The sequence below is a fragment of the Chrysochloris asiatica genome, unplaced genomic scaffold (assembly GCF_000296735.1).
Source record: "Chrysochloris asiatica unplaced genomic scaffold, ChrAsi1.0 scaffold00429, whole genome shotgun sequence".
Taxonomy (NCBI): domain Eukaryota; kingdom Metazoa; phylum Chordata; class Mammalia; order Afrosoricida; family Chrysochloridae; genus Chrysochloris; species Chrysochloris asiatica.
Genome location: NW_006408947.1, coordinates 1424492 through 1434307, shown reverse-complemented (window position 1 = coordinate 1434307; position 9816 = coordinate 1424492). Strand labels below are relative to the sequence as shown.

The window sequence follows — 9816 nt, the reverse complement described above, 5'->3', positions numbered from 1 at the left end:
AAGATTTACAGCCTTGGAAACCCTGTGCAGGCTCACTATGAGTCGGAACTGACTCCATGGTGCTTAACAGCAACAATACATTAGTGTAAGGTGGAGTCCTGGTGTGGCGCTGTGTGTTAATGTGCCAGACTGTAAAACCATTTGAACTGCAAGATAGGTTGGTGGTTCAAACTTACCAGCTGCTCCTTGAAAACTCTATACGGGGTTGCTATGGGTCGGAACCTACTCAAAGGCACTTAACAACAATAATTAGTGTAAGATATGCCTTAGGAAATATAAAGGAATAGATTAAGTAAACTGCAAAGAGACCAGAGTTGGGGGAAATGCTGCACCACATGAGATCTCCAAGGAACTAAAGATGGAGACAGGGACCTCCCAGAACCAACAGAGATAAAAAGCCTTACCCTTGAGCCAGCATCCTAAATTTAAGACTTATAGCTTCTGAAACAGTGAGAAAATAAATTTGTACTTCTTATAACCATCTACATGTGCTATATCTGTTATGTTGTTGTTGTTAGGGGCCATCGAGTCGGTACCGACCCATAGCAACCTTATGTACAGCAGAACGAAACACTGCCCGATCCTGGGCCAACCTCACTACTGTTGCCACACTTGAGTTCATTGATGCTACCACTTGGTCCAATCCATCTCTTTGGGGGTCTTCCTCTTTTCCTCTGACCTTACCAAACATGATATCCTTCTCCAGTGATTGGTCTCTCCAGACAATATGTCCGAAGTATGAGAGACGAAGTTTGGCCGTCTTGGCCTAGAAGGGGTGCTCTGGCTGCACTTCTTTCAAAACGGATCTATTGGTTCTTTTGGCAGCCCATGGCACTTTCAATATTGTCCTCCAACACCGTAACTCAAAAGCATCAACTCTTCTATGGTCTTCCTTATTCACTGTCCAGTTTCCGCATGCATATGAGGTTATTGAAAATACCGTGGCTTGGATCAGGTGCACCTTAGTCCTCAAACTAACATCTTTGGTCTTCAACACATGAAAAGGGTCTTGTGCAGCAGATTTGCCTCTGCAGTACGTCATTTGATTTCTTGACTGCTGCTTCCGTGAGTTTTGATAGTTGATCCAGGAAGAATGAAGTCTTGACAACTTCAATCTTTTCTCCATTGATAAGAATGTTGTTTATTGGTCCAGTGGTGAGGAATTTTGTTTTCTTGACATTGAGATGCAACCCATACCAAAGGCTGTGCTCTTTGATCTTCTTCAGTAAATGTTTTAAGTCCTCTTCACTTTAAGCAAGCAAGGTTGTATCATCTGCATATCGCAGGTTGTTAATGAGTCTTCCTCCAATCCTGATGCCACGTTCCTCTTCGTAGAACCCAGCTTCTTGGATTATTTGTTCAGCATACAGGTTGAGTAAGTATGGTGAAAGAATACAACCTGTTGCACACCTTTTTAAATTTTAAACCATTCAATGTTCCCATGTTCTCTCAACAACTGCTTCTTGGTCCAGGTATAGATTCCCGATGAGCACAATTAAGTGTTCCGGAATATTCATAATTTGCAATGTTGTCCATAACTTGTCATGATCCACACAGTTGAAAGCCTTTGTGTAGTCAATAAAGCACAGGTGGAAACATCTTTCTGATATTCTCTGCTTTCAGCCAACATCCATCGGACATCAACAATAATATCCCTCATTCCACGGCCTCTTCTGAATCTGGCTTGAACCTCTGGAAGTTCTCTGTCAATGTATGATTGTAGCAGTTTCTGTATTACCTTTAGCAAAACTTTATTTGCTTGGGATATCAAAGAGATTGTCTTATGATTTCCGTATTCTGTTGGGTCACCTCTCTTTGGAATGGGCACAAATATGGATCTCTTCCAATCAGTTGGCCAGATAGTTGTCTTCCAAATTTCTTGGCAGAGATGAGTGAGTGCCTTCTGTGCCACCTCAATTTCTTGAGAGATTTCAACTTTTATTCCATCAATTCCTGGTGCCTTGTTCTTTGCCAATTCCTTCAATGCACCTTGGACTTCCTCCTTCAGTGTCATGGGCTCTCTCGATCATATGCTACCTCTGGAAATGGTTGAACATTAACCATTTCCTTTTGGTGCAGTGACTCTGTGTATTCCTTCCATCTTCTTTTGATATACTGTCTGCATCATTCAATAATTTGCCCAGAGAATCTTTCAATAACAAAAGTCGAGGCTTGAATTTTTTCTTCAGTCCCCCCAGCTTGAGAAATGCTGAGCACACTCTTCTTTTAGGTGTTCTGATTCCAGATCTTTGCATATTTTGTTGTAGTATTTGGCTTTATCTTCTTGAGCTGATCTTTGTAAGTTTCTATTCAGCTCTTGGGCCTCCTCGTTTCTTCCATTTGCTTTAGCATCTCTATGCTGGAGAGCAAGTTTCAGTTTCTCTTCAGACATCCATTTTGAACTTTTCCTTCTTTCTTGTCTTCTCAATGTATTTTTGCTTTCTTCATGTATGATATTCTTGATGTCATCCCACAACTCTTCTGGTCTTCGGTCTTTAGTGTTTAATGTGCCAAATCTGTTCTTCAAATGATCTCTAAATTCAGGTGCAATATAGTCAAGGTCATATTTTGGCTCTTGTGAACTTGTTTTCATTTTCTTCAGCCTCAGTTTGAATTTACATATGAGTAATTGATGGTCTGTTGCATCGACTGCCACTGGCCTTGTTTTGACTGATGATAGGGAGATTTTCCATCGTCTCTTTCCGCAGATGTAGACAATTTGATTTCTATGTATTCCATCTGGCGAGGTCCAGGTGTATAGTCATTTCTTAAGCTGTCTAAAGAAGGTATTTGAAATGAACAAATAATTGGTTTTGCAGAATTCTATCATGTGATCTCCAGCATTATTTCTATCACCAATGTCATATCTTATAACTACTGATCCCTCCTCTTTGCTCCCAGCATTTGCATTACAATCACCAGTAATGATCAATACATCTTGATTTCATGTTTAATTGATTTCAAATTGGAGAAGTTGGTGAAATTCTTCTATTTCATCCTCACTGGCTTTAATGGTTGGTATGCAAATTTGAATAATAGTGGTGTTAACTGGGCTTCCCTGTAGGCTCATGGATATTATCCTATCACAGACAGTGTTGTACCTCATGACTGATCTGGATATGTTCTTTTTGACAGTGAATGCAACACCATGTATTCTTCTTTAATTTGTCACTCCTGACATAGTAAACCATGTGGTTGTCAGATTCAAAATGGCCAATACCAGTCCATTTCAGCTCACTAATGCCTAAGAGATCAATGTTTATACATTCCATTTCATTTTTGACAACTTCCAATTTTCCCAGATTCATACCTCGTACATTCTGTGTTCCGATTTTCAGTGGATGTTTACAGCTGTTTCTCTTCATTTTGAGTTGTGCCCCATCAGCAAATGAAGGTCCTGCAGGCTTTTCTCCCATGGGCTTTACTCCACTTGCATCATCACGGTCAACTCTACTTTGAGGAGGCAGGTCTTCCCCAGTTGCATTTTGAGTGTCTTCTAACCTGAGCGGCTGATTTTCCTGCACTATATCTGACAGTGTTTCTCTCCTATTCATAAAGTTTTCAGTGACTGAATATTCAGAACTAGTTCGTCACTCTTTCTTCCTAGTCTGTCTTCGTCTGGAAACTCATCTGAAACCTGTCCACCATGTGTGACCCTGTTGGTATTTAAAATACCAGTGGCATAGCTTTCAGAATCATAGCAACTCACAAGCCACTGCAGTACGACAAACTGACAGATGAGCAGTGGCTGTTTCTGTTATAGCAGTACTGATATATTGTTACACATTGTACACAATGTGCCTTCAGTTGATTTATGCATTTTCCTTTTTTTTTTTACTTAAATGATTATGAGTATTACAGTTGATTGTCCTACTTTGTTCTCTTAACCTACCTAGTGGTATATGTGTGTAATGAAACAAATTGAGTAACTTGAATTGAATTTTCTCTTTATGTTTGTTTTCCTATGTGCTTGAGGGCCATAATTTCTACAATACTAAGTACTCAGAGATTAAAATTACGACATATTTGTCAGATTTATCAAATTAATTTTTAAAGATAGTCTTCTGCTTAGAGTTTATTTGTATATGATGTGTACTACATTTTATAAGTAGCATTGGTCATACATCACTTATTTTTCAGCTTTTCATAAGGCGTTTCAGAGACAAGAATATAGAAGGATCAAGTACCCTGCAGCACACTTTGATCTTACTTCTACTTAGAGGTTAGGTCTCTCAGGAAATCTGCAGTGGGACTATGTAAGTTATAGTTCTCATTCAATTTAGATATATTCTGTAATTCTTTTAAAACCTGCGTTATAAGTCAGTCTATATATATAAAATACCCTCATATTTATATACAAAGTTGCAGACATGTTTTATTCATTTTATGTTTTCTAGATGTTACATTTATTTTTCTACAAACATACTTTGAGGCTAAATACTTTCTGCAGATCACAAATGACCTGCTGTTGCATTTTAGACCAATGATTTGTTGTTGTTAAGTGCTGTAGAGTTGGCTCTGACTCATAGCGACCCTGTATAGGGTTTCTGAGGAGTGGCTGGTGGGTTTGAACTGCCAACCTTGAGGTTCAGACTAACCTTGCAGTTCAGTGCATTACCCTGCAGCACCATACCAGGACCCCAATGATAAACAGTGATAAATAATGAACTATAAAAAGTTTTACATTAAGAAGCGTAATTACATATATTCCTAAAGCTGAACTTACATGTGGGAATGTGGGGGAACATATGCCTTGAGTGGGATGGAGGAAATGAACAACTGCCTAACTAATTATATCAATATAATATATCTTGACCCCAGTAGAATGGCAGATGCTATAGCCAAATTACTCTCTTACACTGCAAGTATTTATTAGAATTTTAAAATTATTTTCTATGATGTTGTTAAGTGCCATTGAGTTTGCTCCTACTGATAGCAACCCTATGTAGGGTTTCTAAGACTGTAAATCTCCATGGGAACAGAAAACCTCATGTTTTTTTATTTGCTAAGCAGATACTAGGCTTAAACCGCAGGCCTTGTGGTTAGCAATCCAGTGCTTATCCTACAGTGCTCCCTCAGTGACATTGGTGGTGGTTGTGTACCATGGTGTTGGTTCTGAGTCATAGCAACCCCGTATAGGGTTTCTGAGGTTGTAAATCTTTATGGGAACAGAAAGCCTTAACTTTCTCCCATTGAATGACTGGTAGTTTCAAACTGCTGACCTTGGGGTTAGCAGCTCAACTCATGACCACTACGCTGTTAGAATTCTTTTCAATGACATGTTAATTTATGAAAGATTCTTACATATTTAACAATCTGAACTAATACCATTTATTTTTTAATTTGTATTACTGTGATTTCGGGAGTGCATGGCTGTATTATGATATGCACCGGACCGTGAACCACAAAGTCCCTGCTTTGAGCCCATCAGCCACTCCTTGGGAGAAAGATGAGGCTTTCTGCCCCAGCAGATTTAAAAAGCCTCAGAAACCATATATAGGGTCACTTTGAGTTGGAACTGACTTGAAGGCACTTAACAACAACAACTGTGTTTACCGTCTAGCTATTTTATTGCTTTTGTACTATGGAAAATAAATAGGTAAAAGGATATTTAAGAAGACAAGTTTATAGATTGGAAGAAAACTAAGTTTATGCACTTTATTCTTATTATTGGAGTTCATAATTTTGTTTCTTGTGTCTTGGTTCCCATGGTTACCAAACCAGACCAGTAAAACTAAAAATTTCCATTTCCCACATGTATAAAAACTATCCTGCTTCTTTTTGCTAGATGAAAAGAAAAACTTAATTGTGGAAATGTTTGACAAGTAAACAAATTAAAAAATATCATAAATCCATAATTCATGACATAAGTTAGTGGATTTGTTTAGTAGGTTGAAAATCTCAGTCAGTTGTTTTTTTATTTACTGTATTGAAAGAGAAGAAAGGAATAAACTTAAGAAATGTAACTGCTTTATCTTTGTTGGAAGTGGAAATAAACCAGCAATATAAACAATTTAATGTATAGAAACTTAGTGTGTAACTTTTTTATTGAATAGTCTTTCACTGAATAATAATATTTTGATAAGGATCAGCACTGATCTGGTTCCTATGAGGGGAAAGTTAAAGGTGTTCCAAATGTCTGACTTCTCCAAACTGCTGTACCACTTCATCATCTCTTAAACACTAACAACTCTCCCTGTCCACAGTACTTTCCCTCTCATCTTTGGGTTCAGTAATTCACTGCAGCATCTCACAGGACTTATGTTAAGTTGTTGACTTCTGGTGTGGTGTTGTAGGATCATCACTGGACTGCGAACCACAGAATCGACAGTTCAAACCCACCAGCTGCTCCTTGGAAACCCAATGCAGGGTCACTATGAATTTAACACGTCTCTCGATGGCACTTAGCAACAACAATAGGGTAAAACTCAGGGTCAGGATAAATGTGGAAGTAGCAGGAAAAACTCAGGATACAGTTCTTCAATCAGGACAGTTTTTTTCTCTGCCACTGGGCCCTGCTGAGGGCCATCTGCTTCTAAGATTTTCTCAGGCAAGTATTACAGCTTTTAGCTCCATTTCACACCTGCCTCCTGGTGCGTGCTGTCTTGCAAAGCTATCCAAAGTGCTGTTGCTGTGCTACTGCTGTGCTGCCATTTCTTACCATCTTAAAATTTCAACTCCTTCTTTCTTTATGTGTCCTTTTAAAGTCACTGTCAGGAAAGCTGGTTATGTAACAAGTTCCCTTATTAACTTCAAGGCTATCTTCCCCACCCCTGTCATGACCACAAACTTATACGTCTGTTAGATTTTCTGTTTCATTTTCAGTTTGTTTGGGTAGCTTCTGTGCTTCTAAGAATTTATCCTTTTCATCTAGGTTATCCAGTTTATTAACACACATTTGTTCATAATATTCTGTCCTTATTCTCTTTATTTCTGGCAAGTCACTTGCAATACTACCTTTTGATTTCTTATTTTGGTTATTTGCATAAGCTAAAAAGGATACCAACCATTCCTCCCGCAGCAGTCTACTCTGCTGGATTTGATAATTCATTGCAATGGCCACACATAACTCAGACACCATACTCATAGTTAAGAGATTTGTTAGGGAAGTTACCAGTCAGGAACAGAAAATGCACAGGGCACAGTTTTTTTCTGAAGAGAGCAGGCTCTCTTCAGCTGTGCCCACAGTAAAGCCTCTCTTTTCTTGACTGTGTTACTAAGCTCTTTTAAGGCTAGAGATAACTGCTCACAGGACACTCCACTATAAGCCTCAGCCTAAAGTCACCCATCTTTACTTGTTCTGTGGGTTGGGACACCCAATGCTCTATCTTGTGTCCAGTGCTTGATTCTACTGATGATGATCCCTTGTCACTCCTCAGTGTCATATCTTTCTGTCCCTAGGTCGAGGAGGTTCAGCCTGCAGGGATCTTAGGGTTTTAGGGATGCACTCCATTCCTGGCTCTTCTTTGATGGTAGTGAGAGCTCCTTTCTTCCTGCTTCTGAAATGGCTCATTTTATACACATTTAAGATTCAAGTGTTTACAGTCACAATTAACCTTGTTAATCCCTCACAACTGAATCATATCACCATGTTAGCATTGGCTCCCCACCTTTTCTTATTCTGATCCATCAGGGCAAAAACATAGTTTGGTGGGAGTTACAAAGACTGTGGATACAATAGCCATTTGAAACATATCATTGCATTACAGTATCTTTTATTTGGCTCTCGTGGATTATTTTAATTTTCTTCAGCTTTAGCCTGAACTTATATATGAGCTATGATGGTCTTTTCTACAGTCTGCCTTTGACCTTGTTTTGACTGATGATATGGAGCTCTGTTCCACTGTCTCTTCCCATACATAGAATCTCAGTTTTATTTCTGTGTATTCCATCTGGTGAGGTCCTATGTATAATTATCTTTTATGTTGTTTTATAAAGGTATTCGCAATAAAGAAGTCATTGGTCTTACGAAATGCTATCATATGATCTCCAGCATCATTTCATTATCAAGGTCATGTTTTCCAAATATTGATCCTTCCTCTTTATGTCCAAACTTTGCATTCCAATTGCCAGTCATTATCAGTACATCTTGATTGCATGCTTAATCAATTTCAGACTGAAAAAGTTGGTAGGATCTTCAATTTCATCATCACTGGCTTTAGTGGTTGGTGAGTAAATTTTAATGATAGTGGTATTCCTTGTAAACATATGGATATTATCCTATCACAGACAGCATTGTACTTCATGACAGATCTTGATATGTTCATTTTGATGATGAGTGTGATGCCATTCCTCTTCATTTCGTCATTCCTGGCATAGTAAACATTATGATCGTCAGATTCAATTTGGCCAGTATCAGTTCATTTCAGCTCAGTAATGCCTAGGATATTGATGTTTATGCATTCCATTTCATTTTTGACAACTTCTGATTTTCCTAGATTCATACTTCTTACATTCCATGTTTTGATTATTAATGAATGTTTACAGCTGTTTCTTCTCATTTCGAGTTGTACCTCATCAGCAAATGAAGGTCTGAAAGCTTTGTTCCATTTGTGTCATCATGTTCAAGTCTACTGAGGGGCAGCAATTCCCATTCATTTTTTTGAGTGCCTTGCAAACTGAGGGGCTTATTTTCTGGCACTATATTTGACACTACTCGTCTGTCAGTTTGTCGTACTGTGGTGGCTTGTGTGTTGCTGTGATTCTGGAAGCTATGCCACTGGTATTTTAAATACCAGCAGGATCACCCATGGTGGACAGATTTCATCTGAGCTTCCAGACAAAGACAGACTAGGAAGAAGGAGAAACGAACTACTTCCAAATATTAAGTATCTGAAAACCTTATGAATAGCAGTGAAACACTGTCAACACCAGATTATTGAATATTGAAACATGTTGAAGAGCATCAGATTATTGTCAGATATAGTGCCAGAAGATGAGTGCCTCAGGTTGGAACACACGCAAAATTGTACTAGGGAAGAGCTGCCTTCTGAGAGTAGAGTAGACCATGATGATGCGAATTGAGTAAAGCCCTCAGGACCTTCATTTGCTGATGGGGCACAACTCAAATGAAGAGAAATAGTTGTTGTTGTTATGAAGTGCCGTTGAGCTGATTCTGACCCATAGAGACCCCGTATAGGGTTTCCGAGGAATAGCTGTAAACGTCCATTAATAAGTGGAACATGGAATGTATGAAGTAAAAAATGAAATGTAATGCATACAGATCGATATCTTAGGCATTGGTGAGCTGAAATGGAGTGATATTAGCCATTTTGAATCTGATAATCAGATGGATTACTATGCTGAGAATGACAAAATTGAAGAGGAATGGGTCATGTTCATTATCTAAAAGAACATATCAAAATCCGTCATGAGGTACAATGCTGTCTATGATAAAATAATATCATAAGTTTACAAGGAGGACCAGTTAATATCACTACTTACTCAAATTTATGCAACAACCACTAAAGCCAGTGATGATGAAACTGAAGAATTCTGTAAACTTCTTCAGTGTGAAATTGATCAAACATGCAGTCAAGCTGTATTAATAATTACTGGTGATTGGAATGAAAAGGATTGGAAACAAAGGGGAAGAATCAGTAGTTGGAAAACATGGTCTTGGTGATAGAAATGATGCTGGAGATTGCATGATAGAATTTTGAAAGACCAATGACTTCTTCATTGCAAATACCTTTTTACCTTATATTCCATTAGTCCTTCCCTCCATTTAAGATAGTCTATTTTATCCAGTAATCTACCTGACCTTCCCACCACCTGGATCTCTGTGTTTACCTTTTTTCACATTGTAATTGTTTT

The 9816-nt window shown here is 38.4% G+C and overlaps 1 protein-coding gene across 1 annotated transcript in view; it reads left to right on the top strand.

The window, feature by feature from the left end:
- SPIRE1 (spire-type actin nucleation factor 1) overlaps positions 1-9816 on the top strand; it is a gene marked incomplete at its 5' end in the record, with an annotated part of 311924 nt that overhangs the window by 1072 nt on the left and 301036 nt on the right. The gene's annotated exons all lie outside the window — the stretch shown is intronic.